Below are 15,349 nucleotides of genomic sequence, written 5' to 3'. Positions count from 1 at the left end.
TCATATGTATGATAGGTTGATATTGCAAAAATCCAAAACAAGTTCAACAGAACAAGACAAAAATATCAGACTCAAACTCTAATGTGGCACGCAGGCCTTATTTAACCAAGACCTGAGCCTAAATTGGTGAGCAAATAAGAATAAAAATAAGCTAATGTTAGAAGAACGATAGTTCTACTCGGTTCATATTCTAGCATGCACATATTTCTCCTGGGTAATTAATGATGTCCTCTTATAGCTCTTTCAGACTCACGAGAAACTACATTTCTTCTAAGAGTTTTTATCTGTTCTACAACTTCTTTAGTGTGCCTGCAGTCATTGGAACGATATGATATTTCTTTCAAGTAAACATCAGGTTCATTCTCTGACGTGTTTGGTTCATGAGAAGAAAACTGTATTCTAGCTGGAGGATCATCCAATATTATACGGATGTAGCAATAGTTTTGGCTTGGATCAGGTTGATCATAGCTGACGGTTTTCACTAAAGTCACATGGATAGGGAACATGACTCCGTATAGTGGAAAAAGAACAGCCTCATTCTTCTCGTCTACTAGAATTTTCATTTCTCCTCCAGGAGGTGGGACATCTTTAACGTTACTATATGCACTATTTTGATGATGAGCCATTTTGACAAATTATCACTCCAACAGAATTGAATCTGCTCGAAATAAAACAACATTAAAATCAATTTTAATTATTGATAAGTAGATTTTAGGTCTAACAATTAACTTGTTACAAGATTGTTTGACAAATAACTTCAGCCTGTTAATTACTCCTAGTTTTAAAAATTAAAAAGGAAAAAAAGTTAAAAAGTACACAAGGAACATGCATTTTGAGAAATTAAGCATCCTATAAATGAGACTATCATAGGTCAAGTATTCACATCTATTTTTCAAAACCGGTACGAAATTGATGAAAAACATCATATAATTTTCAACCAAATACGAATTTCATGTATTACCTTAGTGAAAACTCTAGATTATCACCAAATTCTTTATGACAATGTAGTTGCTAGCTATATGAGATCCAACGAATATCAGTTTGAATCGCGACAATTTATGTTCAACTCGATCTTTGGGGCTACCCATCTCATCCTAGAAAATCTAGAATTGTGAATGCAGTGGTGGAACTACATTGAAGTTACGAGTAGTAGCCCGACTATACTACCGATCCCCTCAATCCATAGAGTGTAAATTTTTTGAAATACGTAATATTCTTTATTGGTGCAATGAGTTAAAGAAATATAGAATGCTCGTAATGTAGTAAACTCTAAACTTTTAAAAGATTTTTTTATTAATGAAATTTATAGGGATTTATTTGTACAATTAAAACTACCAAAACTTCAAAGGTGATAAAGCTCTTGAAAATTACCCTAAAAATAGGAAACAATCCTTCAAAACTTTTAAAAATAATTGTAACAATTTAGTCGTGTAACTTTGCATAATTGCGGATGCAACGCTAGTACAGAAAGTTTGTGCCAAGGATTACTTACAAGTACCATAATAACATAAAGTTTAATTTTTAAACTTTGTGCACAACAACAAATTAAAGAACATGAAATCTAATCAATTTTGCATTCTAAAGCAAAAAAGCCATGAGAAAATTCCAGTAATTATGTAGTCCACATCGACAATATTTTTAGTCGATGAACAAACTTTTAAATTACATACAGAGTATATTACATACATTAATTGCAGCAAACATTCAAAACTACCTTTACGTATTTAATATAGGTAACTTATAGGTTTAACATTTTATACAACTGGCCGGAAACAAACACGTACTCATTAAACAAGAAGGTTATGAATATACTTACGTGGTATCGAACTATCGATGAACTTTAAATCTTGGGGTTATGTAAATTGTGAAAAAGTTGGAACAAGCGCCCCCAGGCTTCAATATTTAAACAGTTCGAAAAAACTATATGGGCTTAGAATAGTTGGGCTTGGTTAAGGCCTGCTGGCCTGGACCTATCTGTTATTTATTTATTGCTTTATTGGACTATTGGAGTATTTATTTATTTACTTTTATTACTAGCTAATTAACCCGGGTTTAACCCGGATATATCAATCAAAGTTTTATAAAATTGCATTTTCGCCACCGAAGTTGTGATAATCTAAGAGCACCCGTCTCCTCAAAATAGTATATCTTATAAGTTATAATTAGTTTATTAACTCGCATAACATGCGAATAATTAAAAATATGTTATGATAAGATTGTTTAGACGATGAAACTTATAAGATAATGTATAATTTATTAGAGTTTTTTTCTAAAAAAATTAAAAAATATATATCTCTAAATTTTTTTTTTTATAAAATAACAAAAAACAAAAATGCAATAAATTTTAAGAATAAGAGTGTTTATGACATCATAAGTAAATTAAAAAAAACAAACTTAATATTAAGAAATAATTTGAATATGACAAATAAGCAATATTTATAGAATGGTCTCTCTTTTCACAAAAGTGAGCAAATAAGGGGGATTATTGAAACTATGGTAAAGAAAGTAGTTGTGCAACGTTACAGTTTTGAATAATTAAGGGACCATTCTTGTAACGAAATAGCGGTTTGAAGAACTATCATATATATACAAAATATCACGATGAGGAACAAAAGGAACACAAAGGAACTAAGTCCCTTAGGCTAGTTGACCATTTATGATGTCATTGGACCTGTGTCTTGAGAGACCCAAGTACAATTCTTGTCAAAGTTAAGTTTGAGAATAGATGATTATAACGTTATCCGGGACCTGTGTCTTGAGACCCCCAAGTTCAATTCTTGTCAAAGGTAAGTCTGAAAATAGATGATAACTATCGATACAAAAAACTCAGCATTTGGGTTTCACAGGTACCAATACAATATATAGGATGAAAGGGGTTCCTATCGATCTATCTTTTCATATGACGAAACCATATTTACTCTTTGAATATCTATGGTTGATATAAAATGTTTATTAAGTTTGTTGTAAATCAATAAAGTTTGTACATGTCTAAGTACCCTGACATAAATTAAAATAATAAAAATAAAATTGGTTTCAGGTTATATAAAACCTACAGACGAAAAAAATCATTTATATCTACTCAATTAAGCATTTATATCTCATATTTAACGACTTAACTTTATTCATATCGACCAATGTTGGATCGGAACAAATGTATGTTCATAGACTCGGGTTATCCTTGTTATGCCTTTGAATGATGTCTATTTATTAACTATTTTTAGTTGAAAACTTTATAAAAAAGTTGTAACACCCCGAGTTAAGCTCGAAATATTATCAGAAAGATATAGAGTATGCATGGTATTATCGTAAAACATGAACTATATCAAAAGAAGGGATTCGGTGAATCCAACATTAAACAAACAAGTACGTAACACATAATGCAAAATAAGGGGGCAAATGAATCCTGGATCCATGTAAGTCCAAGCCCAAGTTCTAGCACAAACAACAATCATCTGACACCTCTTGGATTTTCTTGGTAACCTGAAAAGTGTACTAAACAAGGTCAACACTAAGTTGGTGAGTTCGTAGGAAAAAATGAACAAAAACACATACCAATGTCAACCAATACAAATTAACACCAAACATGGTCTAAGATTTGCACACTTGTACCCAATGTCTCCATGTCGTCCATAATGTCCTCAAGTACTAAACGTACCCATAAAATGTCATCAAGTACTTAAAGTACCTGTTTGTATTGTCATCATGTACCTCATTGTACTCAATTGCACATCATGTACCTCATTGTACTTAATTGCACATCATGCACCTCATTATACTCAATTGCACATCATGCACCTCATTGTACTCAATTGCACATAAGTTGTTCATCCATGACCATCAATGTCCACACATAACCAAAACACCATGTGTATATACTTCGTACGATACTACTTTTGAAAGGCCTTTGATGATTATATATAGGGTCACCCGCAGCCTTCCCACCACATCTCCAACCTTTCAAAGGCATTACCGTCCTCCATATATACATAACTAACCTATAACAACTCAACATACATATACAATAACCATAAAACAAATCACATAATTGCACATCTACAAAACCGTCACACAACATGTAAATCCATAAATCAATTAATGTCTCCATAACAACCATGTCCATCAATGACCCTCGCACGTGTATTCACATAATGAACTACATATCAAGGTATTTAGAATACGCAAGTAAGCAAGAACTAGTAATAATGATATCAACAAGTATCCTAACAAGTCCTATGTTTTCACGCATGCACACATTGTCCCCCAATTGTTCTCTTGTCCTCCATAATGTCATCACCCAAGACACTCAAACATATGCCCAATCAAGTCATGTCATCAATCAAGAAAATCAAGCGTATGCACAATTGAGCTATGTCATAAATCAAGGAAAACATATAATTGCACACCCAAAAAAGTCAACTCACAATAGTTGTACACTTTTCAGCCCGAATCTCAATTGAGTAGGGAGCTACGAAACTCACCTTGATCGGAAAAGAGAAGTTAAGGTTGAGCTATAAACGTCCAATCGTCTCGCGTCCATAACCTATTAATGTACATAACATGTTTACAAATCAAGACTTTACATATGGTTTTTAACTAGTTCATCTTGGTTCTGATTTGTTCATCTTGGTTCTGATTTGTTCATCTTGGTTGTCACTAGTTCATTTTGGTTATGATTAGTTCATCTTGGTTGTGACTAGTTCATCTTGGTTATGATTAATTCATCTTGGTTGTGACTAGTTCATCTTGGTTATGATTAATTCATCTTGGTTGTGACTAGTTCATCTTGTTTAGTATTAATTCATCTTGGTTCTAGACTGTAATTTACGGTCGTTAAAAACTAACGGATCTTGGTTCTAATTTGTTCATCTTGGTTCTGAACTGTTGTCAGAATTAGTCCTCAAACTAACGACCGTTAAAACCTACACCCATTTCGACCTAATATGAACCCAAGCTTCATTTTGACCTCAAAATCAATTAGGAGACACTTCCAAACTCTTTTCCAAGCATAAATGAACATAACCCACAACACAAACTCGATATATAACATCAAAACTTATCCAAATACGTTCTTAACTCAAATAAAAGCCCTAGGAAACCCTAATTCGACCCAAAAATCGTTTTGACCGTTTTGGAACCATTTAGAAGCCACTAATCATGTTACCAACACCTTTTGGATAAAATCCATCATCAAAAACTCTTTCATTTTACAAATCCAGGAGCTATATATACCCCAAAATCACTCAAAACCCTAATTTACCCAATTAATTCAGTGTGTGATGATTCTAATCCAATTGTTCATAGGGCTATTCATAATTAGACATAATTAAACATAACCCTTTCTCGAATTTCGTTTTGTAAGGCCAATTTGTGCCCAATTCATCTTTGACCCGTTTTGACTTTTGACAAAAACCTTAATTGGCTCAAAATCGGATTTTGGAGCTTGGATTCATTTTGGGAAGCTTGTATGGACATATTTAGACACAACCCACTTCAAAGCTCAACTCATAACACTAACTTCATGCTTAAACTCGGATTTGACCTGGTTTACCCATTTTGTAACCCTAATTTTGACCCATTTTGGTTTTGACCTACAAATTGCACTCAAGAACACTTGGGTTTGACTAGAAACATGTTAATAAACATAAAATGATGAATTTGAGTGAAATGTAACTTACCAAAAATCACCACAAATGCTCAAATCCGAAAATTGACCCGAATGGAAGAACTCTTGCACTTTGAAGATTCAATCTTTTGATATGTTGTTTAGAAGATGATGATGATTATTATTCTAGTTTTAATCTTGCTTAAATTTCAATAAAAGTGATAAAATCTAGAGAGAGGTATATATGTAAGTGTGTGTTCTTACAAGAGAATAAAGAGAGAAAGAGATAAGAAAAGTGAAATAGATGGATGGGAAAAATGGGTGGTGGGGAAAGGATAAGGTGGGGTTTTGTTGGGTGGGTCATAAGTTGGGTATAACCCATGGAGGATCCATATCATGTTTCCTAGCTAATTTAGATATCATCTAAAATATAATAGTCGATTAGTACTAACAATGATCTCGACTAGCACATTAGTTTCAAATAAATGATAAATGACCTTTTTGAACACATTGAACCCAATTAAACCACAAATTGCACTTGAACATATATTGATTAACTAAATACTTAGTCAAAATGTACACAAAGTCAAAGAGTCAAGAATCATGATTGTTACAAAAGTTGATGCAAATAATCTATATCTATATTACATTATAAAACATTTACTTTTTTTTTTCTCAATTAAGTTTTTGAAGGCTCAAAATGTCATTCATCTTTGTTTACTTATTTAAATATTTCCTCTTAAAATACTAGTATTACTGTCAAAGAATTTATTTACAACATACATTTCTCAACCATTATAATAACCACATTACATTCTTTTACATCAATTGCTTAATAACCACATCATTATTTCCACTCCGTCGTCGCCATAGTCGCCGCTACCACCGTCGCCACCGCTACTACCGCCACCATCACACCGCCGAGTACATGGTTAGTTATATTAAATGTCTGGTTTTGCTTCATAAGGATTTAGCTTGGGGCTGAATTGGTGTGATTACCTTATATATACAATTTCATTTTGATTGGGTCATCATTGCATACAAATGACCTAGAAATTTCTCTTTTGAATATGTTTTTGTTAGAAATCCAAAAGTAGTGATACATTGTAATTTAAGTTATGGACATACTTGTTGTTAAGTCATGAGTTGATGATTTCTAAGGTTGAGGGGCTAATTGTGTTAATTAGCATAGTTGGTTAGTTTAGACTATAAATAGCTCTCAATTTCTTAGAAATCATAACTTTTGCATAACAATAAGCATAACTCTTAACATACATTTCATACCATTACACCTGAATAACACACACTTGATCCCAATTCTCTCTCAACACACACACAAACACCAAGAACACATACACTAACCAAACACCGTTGTTGATGTGAATTCGGTTGATAAAATCGTGTTGTTACATTTGGTATCAGAGAAAAACATCATTTTGATCTCGATCCATAACTGAATTCAATCACATTTCATCAAAAATCACCTTTAATTCTGTTTTTTCTGTTTCTATTCATTTTTTTTCTCACTGAAAATCCAAAGATTAATCTCTCAAATCACATAAAATCACAGATGTTTTTTCACCGTTCGATTCCTCATAGTTAATAACATAATCCTCTCAAGTTTCATGTTCTAATTCGATCTGAATCAAAAGTTCAGATTTTGAGTTTTTGGCGCTAAAATTTGGGATTTGATTCTGTTGTGTTATAACCTAAGTTGTGTTAATCGGATCATAGCTAAGGTGAAAACAAACTGTTTGCAAGTGGTTTCAAGTTCCAATGCTTAGAAAATCAAAAGATATTGAAGTTTTAAAAATCGTCAATGGAGGTGTTTATACTCAGAGGTTGAAGACGACTGTGTGAAGCTAAAACGATCTTATTTAGATCGTTTCAGTTTTTCTACCCTTGATACTTTCATATCAGTATTGTGGCTTGTAAAACGATTCAAATTTTGATCGTTTTGACAAGTGTGGTTGTGTTGTGAAGAATTGATTGTGGCTAACTGATCCTTTGGATTGGTTTTGGTCAATTCAATTTCTTGAAAAATACACAAGTTTTTGAGGAATCCTGAAAAGAAACCAAAACGATCTCTTTTAGATCGTTTCAGTTTTCTTAGAGACCAGAACGATCTCTTTTAGATCGTTTCAAGTTTCACTTGAATTTTCTCTGGTTTGATTAATTCGTGAAGAGTTGTGTTTGGGAATCATACTACTTTTGGGTAACTGATCTTCGTGATTGGTTTTGCTCAATTCATTTCATTCCATTTCATAACAAAACTCTGCCCAAATCATTTCAGAATACTTAGAATTTTTCCTTCTTCTGAAAATCGTTTTAAGATTAAATCGTTTCATTCTTATTTCAAAACAGATCGTTTCATTTTAATTCCAATTTAGATCGTTTCTTTCATACTTCAAAACAGATCGTTTCATTTTTTATTTCAATTCAGATCGTTTCATTTCATTTCAACTTAGATCATTTCATAAATTCTTCAAAATCAATTCAATTCTCAATTCAAATCAATTTCAAATGACTACTCGTGAAGCATTATCTCTGGGTACTGATACAAGACCACCAGTTCTTTATCGTGGTAATTATGGACTTTGGAAGAAAAGGTTCATGGATTACATTGAACGTCAGACAAATGGTCACATGCTTAAGGACTCAATCATCAATGGACTTGCTATGCATCGTCATCCTACTACCCGTGCTATTTTGACTCCTGATCTTTTGAACGCCGAACAAAGAGATCGTACTGCTGCTGACAACAGAGCTAGGTCACGCTTGTACCAAGCACTTCCTGATGAGATCTATGGCTCAGTTGATTCTTACGACACAGCAAAGGAGATTTGGGATGAAGTTGCTAGATAAATGGAAGGTTCTGATGTAACCTCAACAATACGACTGACAAATGAATTAACTGAGTTTGACAATTTTCAAAAATCATCAAATGAATCTCTTGAGTCCGTGTACTACAGATTCTACAATGTGATCAATGAACTGAGAAAGAACAAGGTCAAGAAAGATGAGATTGAGTTGAACATCAAATTTATCAAAGCACTTGGTCTCGAATGGGAAGATTATGGAACTCAAATCAAGCAACATCAAGATTTGACCAAATTCACCATTCATACTCTTTATGAATATTTCAAGTTGAATGAGAGCAAGGTTCTGAGCAAAAATTCATTCAACAAAGTGCCAGAAGTTGTATCTACTGATCCTTTGGCATTGGTTGTTGAACGAAAGGTTTCTGAGGCTCTTAAAAGACAAATGACTATTGTTTCTTCGTCTGATGAGGAGGGAGAAGATTACTTGGCTCCAAGAGATGGTGTTCCTGATGAATTCTACCAAGCTCTTGCCGCTGTTACCAAGCATTTCAAGAAAAAGTATTTCAAAGCGAGGCCAACTAACAACAATCTTCGAACTTCATCAACAAGTGCATTTCCAAAGAAGGAACAATATCATCACAAGAGTTTTGAACAAGGTGAAACAACTGTTTCCAAGAAAAGAGACTAGAAAGCAGAAAATGAGAAACAAATCATGGAAAAAGAAAAGACATCTGACAAAAAGTGTTACAATTGTGGAATTCCTGGTCATTTTGCTGTGGATTGTAAGCTGCCTCGTACAAAGACTTATGAATATTACAAGCAGAAGATGCTTCTGGCAAAACAAGTTGAAGCCGGTCAATACTTGATTGCTGAAGATGACAAGTGGCTTTTGCTCACTGATGATGAAGATGAAGATCTGTCTGCCAATGTATGTTTTATGGCAAGGTTGAGCAAAGACAAAGTGTTTGAGGCTGACAACACTAACGAGGAATATCCCTATGACGAGGTAAATCTCGACTCTACTTTTTCATCAACTAAGGATAAAGAGTCTTGTAGAATTGCCTTATCAAACCTGACGAATCATTACACTTCTTTAGCCAACAAAAACAAGAAATTGAAAAATAGCATTGTATTTTCAAAAAGGGAATACACAAAACTTTTTGAAGAAAATTTTAAACTTCTTTTTGAGTATAATGTTATGAAATAAGAATTTCAAAAATATAAAGAACAAATGTTGGTTAAAGAATGTGAAATGAATGCATCTCATGACTCTAAGTTATTGGAAAAGTGTCATAATTTAGAAAAGACCATTCTTAATCTTGAAAAAGCCAATCAAGATCTTGAAGTTCAAAAAACCAATGAATGGCTTCGTGCAAACGCAAGACAAATGGATGTTGATATTCTTAATAAGAAGCTTCAAGAAGCTACACCAAAAACAATTGAACTTGAAAGAAAAGTTTCTGATTTAAATCATAACTGTTTTTTAAAAGGCATTGAGATTGAAAATTTTGGAAGACAAATTGAGGAACATAAAAAGAATATACTTTTCTATCAAGAAAAGTTGTACAAAGTTGAACAAAACCCTCTTTTGGATTTCACTGCCTATTTTAATAAGTCAAAAATTGATAAATCAGAACTTCTTCTTGGGTTGGGATTTGAGAATATCACTCCACTGCAAAAAGCCAAAAACAAGATCGAACCCTTGTATGATGAAAAGTTTTTGAGACTTGGTATGGTTCAACAATTCATTCGTCCATTGGATGACGAATTTGAGACTGATGAAGTTGAGAAAATTCAAAATAATAAATTTTTGGTTAATTATGATGCAATTAATACTTCTTACGACACGAAAAAGTCATCAATATTTGAATTAAAAGAGATTGAGTCTAATTTTCAAAACCAAGAATCTGTTGTTTCCCCACCTAAACCAACTAAATTGTATGTTCCATCCACATTTTTGGAAAAACAAATTGAAGGTTTACAACAAAAAGTGGAATCTCAACAAAAACTTATTCATAATCTACAATCTCAAAGTCCGAATTCAAAGAATGAATCAGTTATTGTCGATATCAAGAAAGTTTGTGTGAATGTTTCTACCCAAACTGATTGCAGTCTTTTAGTAAACCATTCCACTCAGACTGCTTGTGTTTCATCTACTGGTTCCTCCACCCAAACCTTGACTGATTCTTTTGAGTATTCATGTCAAAATATAGCTACTGAAATAGCTGATGATTATGTGCAATCTGATTTATCTAATGACGAACTTGCGCATAGTTTAGTTTTGATATGGTACTACTTTAGGTTTTTCACTTATGAGTTTCATGAAGAGTTAGTTTTTCACCCTAAGCTTTATGCTAGTATAGGTGTTGATACTTCTACTCAACTTTCTTGTGAAACCAAAGAAGTGTCAGTTCAAGTTGATGTTATTTCTGAGACAACCAATAGTGTGAAGTTGGAAAACAAAACTCCTGATTTTTCAAAATTCTCTCCGGTTTCAACATTCACCAAAAATGATTTTGATAAATTCATGGAGGGAGAATATGTTTTTGATTCTAAAACTGAGAAAAAGATTGAATCTACCAAAATCAAAGTTGAATCAAAAGAGGAATCTCCAAAATTGTTTTTCAAAGCTCCAATTTCATATTACTCAAAGAAACGGGTTATTTACAAACCCATCAAGACTGGACCAAAGACTGTCACCAAACCAAGAATCAATAAGTTAAAAACAAAGTATCCTACCCCAGAAAAGCATGTTAAAACCAAACAAGATGAGACCAAACCCAAAATCAAATACAACAAAGTGAAACTTCTAGAAATCAATTCAAATGTTTCTTCGTCTAGCTCTCATTCTAGTTCAAATTCTAAAGTGTCTAAGTCTAGTTCAGTTTTGCTAACTAGGGATGCTTCAAATGGTGCAACTAGGTATAGGGATAGATATGGCTGGTTTTCTCATGATAAACCTAAGAAACAAGAAGTTTTCGCACCGCCAAAAGAGTCTAAAAAGATAAAAGTGCTTCAAAACTCTCGTTCTAATCTTCTTAGTGTCAATTCGACAGGTGGAAAGAGCTTAATTAGTGAGACTAAATGGGTAGCTTAGTCATTAGTACCTAAGTTCACTAATGTTGATAAAAAGAAGAAAAGGCGAAGAAGAAAAGCTGATAGTAAGAAGAAGCATGTTTCTGTTGAGTCAAACAATTTATCTTTTAAGTCCTCTGTGTTAAACAATGTTAATGGTGCCAAGGCTAGGCCTTGTGATGTTGTAAACAATGTTAATTCTTGTTCTCATATGCATGGTTTGAATGCTGGTAAACATGTGGCTTTTGATTCGTGTGTTAATATTCGTTTGTTTAATCCAAATGTGTTTGTTGATAATGTGCTTGTTAACAAGTATGTTGATTCAAAAGCATGTTTGTATGCATATCCTAAGTTATATCCCCTGCCTGTGTTAACTAACCACAAAGGACCCGTCTTTAAGTGGGTACCTAAAGTCGGTTAAATTTTTGATTGCAGGAAATAACCATCTGTGTATGGATACTCGATTCCGAGTGTTCAAAACACATGACTGGCAATAAATCATTGCTCAAGAATTTTGTGGGAACTGTTCGTTTCGGAAACAACAATTTCGCTCCAATTCTAGGTTATGGAGATATTGAAAGAAACGGAATTGTCATCAAGAAAGTTCATTATGTTGAAGGCCTGAGTCATAACTTGTTCAGTGTTGGACAGTTCTGTGACAACAATCTTCAAGTTCTTTTTCGACAATCTCTGTGCAAAGTCCAAACTCTAGATGGAATTGATATCCTATGCTGAGATCATGAAGACAATCTTTTCACAGTTAATCTTGATGATAACCAACCAACTGATAATATCTGTCTTGTTTCAAAAGCTACTTCGAAAAATTCTTGGTTGTGGCATAGAAGGCTTTCTCACTTGAATTATCAAACCATCAATGCCTTAGTCAACAAGCAACTTGTTGAAGGCTTGCCTGACTACAAATATGAGAGTGAGCATGTCTGTCCTTCTTGTGCAGTTGGGAAGATCAAGAGAACTTCTCATAAACCAAAGAAAATTCCACACACTTTGGCACCTCTTCATTTGCTTCACATGGATCTTTGTGGGCCTATGAAAGTACAAAGCAAAAACGGGAAGAGATATATTCTGGTTATCATTGATGATTGTTCAAGATACACTTGGGTCAAGTTTCTTGCTTCAAAAGATGAAACAACTCAAATTTTGATCGATTTCATCACTTCAACTCAAGTGAATCTTCAACTTCCTGTCCGTTATATTTGTTCGGATAACGGTACTGAGTTCAAAAATGCCATCTTCAAGGAATTTTACAAATCAAAAGGCATTACTCACCAATTCTCTGCTGTTCGAACCCCGCAACAAAATGGTGTTGTTGAAAGGAGAAACCGTACGCTGGTGGAAGCAGCAAGAACAATGCTTGCTTATTCCAAGTTACCATCAAACATGTGGGCTGAAGCTGCTGACACTGCCTGTCATACTCAAAATCGGTCCATCATCAATCAGCGTCATGAGAAGACTCCTTATGAGGTTATTAACAAACGCAAACCCAACATCAATTACTTCCATATTTTTGGGTGTGTCTGTTATACCTTGAATGATCGGGAAAATGTTGGAAAGTTTGAAAGGAAATGTCACGAAGGTTACTTTGTTGGTTACTCAAAGACATCGATTGCATATCGCATCTTCAATCGTCGAACAAACACGATTCAAGAAACCATGAATGTTTGGTTTGATGAGATGTCTGGCATGATATTTGAACAAGAAAGTTTGCTACCAACAATTAGTGATCCAAGTACTTCAAGTGCTTCCTCAAGGACGTCTACCTTAGCCTCAAAATTCAAGAAATATCCAACTCCAACAAGTGAAGAGCTAGATATTCTTTTCGAAGAATTCTACAACTCAAAACCGATTCAAGAAAAGGAACCTCAAGTCATCAATGAACCAATTCCAGACAATAACCCCATTCAAACAAATGAATCAGTTCCAGACAACAATCATGAATCATCTTCAAATTCTACAGAGCAAGAAGAATCATCTTCAAGTGATATTTATTCTTAAAAGAATGATCAAGAACAACCTTCACAAATCACCCAAACAACAAATCCATCAAATACTCCAAATGTGTATGTACCACTGGATTTTGATCATCCAAATTTTAAGGAAAGAGTTCTTCAAAGCTATGATTCCATTGCTCAACAGAACTCTGGATTTAATGATGGTAATGTTGACATTCATCAACAAGATCCTCTTCCTCATGACAACAAGTGGTCACGTATGCGTAAAGATCATCCTATAGAACAGATCATCGGAGATCCACAAGCTGGTGTTTCTACCCGTACTACAGTCAATGAGTGTCTTGTTGCACTTTCACTGAGTAACATTGAACCCAAAACCGTCTCTGAAGCTCTTTATGATCCAGAATGGGTTAAAGCAATGCAAGATGAATTAGCTCAGTTTGAGAGACTAAAGGTATGGAGATTGGTTCCAAATCCAAGGAAAGAAGAACCAATTCGCACCAAGTGGATTTTCAAGAACAAGAAGGATGAAAATGGAGTTGTAGTAAGGAATCTTTTTGCTCTATCTTTGCATAGATTAAGGGGGAGTTTGTGATTTCAAATCTCTTTCAAAACTTCCAATGTGTTGTTTAAATTTTTTTTTTCACATATGATGATTTTTTTTTCAAAACATTTAAGTCAAAGGAAGTTTGGTGTTTAGTTTGCACAAGAGTGACTAGGTTTTTCTCAAAATACTACTCCATGAATTTCATCATCGCCGATGAGTTCTAACCCTGGAGTATTCACTTCTTTCATTAGATAGTGAGGGTATTTTGAGTGATGATGATTTCGTGCAACTAAGTTGGAGGGAGTACAGTCGAAAAGTGAGAGGTTATGGTGATAATGTTGTGAGAAAAGGGTTAAAAGAATTGATACCCTTCCATAAAATTCTCAAATCACCGGGTAAAACACATTTCTATCAGATATCATTTGTTGATATCTCGGTATTGAAGAAGCCTTCATGGACCCAATGAAGCGATGCACATCTTTACCTAACCACTCAAGTGTTTCTTAACAAATGCTTGTTTAACTTCTCACGGAGATTTTCTCATTTCTATTGACTCTTCATTTGGAAGACGTTAATGAAAAAGGGTGGCACTCTGCTCCAGTCCCCGACTTCATTTGATCACTTTGTGTCTAGAGCTCTCGTGATTGATCATTAATTTGATCGTTATTCATTCTTTAGGACACATTTGCGTCATATCTTTGTGATATACATGCTTATCTTTGTGATATAGCCGGAACATTTGTAGTAATATCTTAATTGATATTTCACGATGATCAAATGGAAATCCTACCATTGCTAACATCATTTACATCTTTGAATGTAGGTCTCATAATTACATTTTTGAAATTATTGAGTTAATAAAAAGTCTATTGTGACCTTGGATTTTTTTTTCCTAAAAGTCTTTAAGGATAGTAGAACATGGTTATTGAACGCTTAGGTGACACTGACCATGGTTTACATTCTTTGAAGCATTCTTGAGGTTGGAAAGCCAAAAGACCAAACTATGTTAGAGGTTTGCTTTGTGCTTTTCTCAATGATACATAGGAAATCCGATAAATGAAAATACATTTCCTTCGGTCATTTCCTTAATCCTTTCGATTTTTGAATGCAAACGGATCATTCTTATCCGGTTTCTTTTCTCATCACCCGAACACAGAAAACACCAACACCATGATACAATGTTTATCCCAACAACTTCAATCTTACATTTTAGTCTTCCATAGGAACAATTGGGTTGGTTTATAAGGTTAGATTGATGTTTTGATGATTGATAATTCTCCATGAGCATAATGTCTAGATTTTAGTCATGATTATTTCTTTTAAACAATCGAAT

This window comes from Erigeron canadensis, chromosome 1, assembly GCF_010389155.1.
Source record: "Erigeron canadensis isolate Cc75 chromosome 1, C_canadensis_v1, whole genome shotgun sequence".
In the NCBI taxonomy this organism is placed as follows: domain Eukaryota; kingdom Viridiplantae; phylum Streptophyta; class Magnoliopsida; order Asterales; family Asteraceae; genus Erigeron; species Erigeron canadensis.
Note: the sequence above shows the minus strand (reverse complement) of the source record.